The sequence below is a fragment of the Ochlerotatus camptorhynchus genome, unplaced genomic scaffold (genome assembly GCF_037179485.1).
Source record: "Ochlerotatus camptorhynchus isolate MF236.1 unplaced genomic scaffold, CSIRO-AGI_Acam_v1.1 ptg000232l, whole genome shotgun sequence".
NCBI classification, from domain to species: domain Eukaryota; kingdom Metazoa; phylum Arthropoda; class Insecta; order Diptera; family Culicidae; genus Ochlerotatus; species Ochlerotatus camptorhynchus.
Genome location: NW_027040722.1, coordinates 4,347,476 through 4,350,475, shown reverse-complemented (window position 1 = coordinate 4,350,475; position 3,000 = coordinate 4,347,476). Strand labels below are relative to the sequence as shown.

Sequence of the window (3,000 nt, the reverse complement as noted above, 5' to 3'; positions counted from 1 at the left end):
AAGGAGTAGGGCCTAGCTTTGGTTTGAAAATTTTCAATCATCAGCCCTTCTACGTCACTAGGCCTATCAATGAAATGAAATAAATGAATGGTTGGCCGTTTCAGCGTGCAGGCCTATCAATGAATCGAAAAATTTCGTTGATCGGCCGTTTCGAAAATCGAGTTATTTTCAATGATTTTTCTCGATTATGCAGAACTTTCCTACACGATTAGTAGCTATCAAGCGGGGCTAAAGAATGGTATCAAAACCCGATTTGTTTACGTTTTGGAGATTGGCCCATTTCAAATGTTACTCTAGAAATAGAATCGATTTGATAAATCATATGGTCGTCAAGTAGTTAAGTTCTCGTGTTTTGAAAGAGACTCAGAAAAACACTAACAAAATTGATGTGAACCTCGAAAGGACATGGCATTTTCTGCTCAGTGAGCAAAAACGGTTCCCACTAGGCCACCTAGTCTCTCATATCTCTATAAAACACTACAACCAACAATCAATACGAAACTAACGATTTTAAATTGGCTCACCACTTTAGTAGCCTATTGGTCCCAAGCAAACGATTAACGTACCCTATTCTAGTTGAAATTCTATTACTACACTATGTTTGTTTTGATTCGCTATGAAAGTTTGACAGATAACATCAGGGGTGTGTGGATTCATGCAGAACATGCAGGGGTGAGTGAAATAGCTTGGGACTGCTTGGGACCGTTGTTCTGGTACTGAGTGAGCCAAAAATAATAATGATTTTCTTCGGGACCCAGTGGTCTTAGAGTTACCTCTATGCTACAACCGTCATGAACACCGACTGAAAACACAAAAAGGGCTTAGGAAAAGGAATAAATCATTCCAATATACCAATTTTAAACACCAGAATGAAGCAAAACAAACTCAAGCAAGTGCATAAAATGTTTTCGTGTCGTAGATATTCTGGTTATCAATGCTCGGAGGCATTCGGATAGTCAAATAAAGTGCTGCGCTCCTCATCATTTGGGCAGAACTTTAAATCAATAAAAATAAACAACGATCCCAACCAGCGACAACCCGCACTCTTGGAATCTACGGAATGTGCACACTGGCACTCAACGCACGCCATCCAATCGAGCAGAAACACTACCCACGATCGCTGCAAGTGGCACCTCTAAAAAGCCGTTAATAATTCATACTGAAATAATAATGCCATAAATGTGAAGTGACTATCATTGTTGTTGTTGTTGCCGCTGCTGCAGCGTTGAACTTAATCGCCGGACAATCCAACCCCACCAAGTAAGCTGGCGGGGGCTCGCGAAAACAAAAACAACAAACAGAACACCATCGAATGAGCGAACGAACGAATGCCAACAAACGCGAAGGAACCGCACTTATGACTACACACACACACATGCTGGTCTTGATTCCTCCATCCATACCCGCTGTTGGTGTCTTTTAAATATTCATATCGTTTGGTGGGATCAATGTAAAGTGGAGAAGCAGAAAGAGGAGCAACATGAGCTTCAGAGCATGCTGACCGTCGTCGTCGCTCGTCTCTCGTCGCGTGTTCACACGGCGAATTAAATTTGAATTTGATCGGAGTAGGTCTGTGCGAGCAGCAGCAAGCTGAGTGCCGCTCCGATCCAAGAAGGCGAGTGCGGCACGTGTTCCTCGAGTGCCGTCACCATCGTCACGTCAAGTGAGGAACTCATCTCGCGGCACCGCCAACTGAGAACGCCCGGGGGAGAGCTGGGCGCGATGAGGAAAATTCGAACGAATACATATGTAGGCACAGCGTCGTTTGGAGCGTTTTGTTGGTTGTTAAAATTTTATGACCTTCTTTGGGTAGCTGATGTGTTATGCGCTTCACTATCGGTGTGGCTCCATGGCTCGACACGGCCGCCGAGCAGATCAATGTTTAAACGACAATGTTATTTCTGAGAAATTTTCAATTCGATTTGCCAAGGGCGAGAATCAATCAGTTCATTTCAAGACTCTTCCGAGTCGGAAGAGCCGGAGAGTTCAAGGATAGAGTGCGAATTTTTCGGAATCTCCGAATGATCGGTTCGAAGCAGGCGCCCATGGCGCCATGCCATAGCTGGTCGCGCAATTGCACTACCATTGGCAAAGATGGATGCCGATGTTGTTTTTTCTCTGAACCGCGATGTCGCGTGATTTCACTTCTCGTCGTAATTACATCGTAAGTACCAGCCGACTTCTATGGGCGTAATGCAAGGGAGCCAGTGCCATGATGTGTGAAGTCATCGAAACTCTGACGCGGGTTCCACGACGTACTTACCAAAGAGCAACGACGACAACGACGACGACGACAACAGCTCATGCGAGTGTAGTGAAGCTGGGAATACCAGTGGCTGAGGCGGTGCTACTTGATTGAAGCAAAATAAGAAATGCGTCAGATATATTCACTATTTCTGGTAAACAAGCGAGAATCATGTGACGGATAAACAAGGTTGTTTGTTGTTTTGTCCGGTGCACTGGGTTGAAGGTGGGATGCGTCACTGGGCTGCAACTTTAGAGTGAGTTTTAATTAGTGTTTGACACTGAGCCGAAGGCACAGTATCGGAAAATATACTATAGAGAGGATGTCTAGATCCCACCCACTCTCCCTTTTACTTCTGATATTTTTAAAGCCCGATTTAGTTCGTTGTTGGACTTTCATCACATGATGTGTTTAGCCGTGACTCAAACCATCAGCGGCTCAATGGTCTAGGGGTATGATTCTCGCTTTGGGTGCGAGAGGTCCCGGGTTCAAATCCCGGTTGAGCCCGGATGTTTCTTTTTTGGTGGGGTGGTATGGAAAATGATTGATGCTTTAATATTAATTAAGCATGAAATCACATGAACCTTACATTAAAGCGACTTTAATACTAAAACTTAAATAGATTTCTAGATCTAATATTAATTTGCGGATCTCCCTTAAATTTCCTTTGAAATTTTCTTTAGAACAGCCAGCGTCGAACTCAGGGTTTTTGCTTAGGTCGAGAACTCCCAATTTTGCACCCCTCCTTATGGTGC

The 3,000-nt window shown here is 44.1% G+C and overlaps 1 non-coding gene across 1 annotated transcript; it reads left to right on the top strand.

Annotated features, from left to right (window-relative positions):
* Positions 1 to 2,680: 2,680 nt before the first annotated feature.
* Positions 2,681 to 2,752, top strand: TRNAP-UGG (transfer RNA proline (anticodon UGG)). The gene has a single exon. It is a non-coding gene; the product is annotated as a tRNA-Pro (tRNA).
* The last annotated feature ends 248 nt before the right edge of the window (positions 2,753 to 3,000 follow it).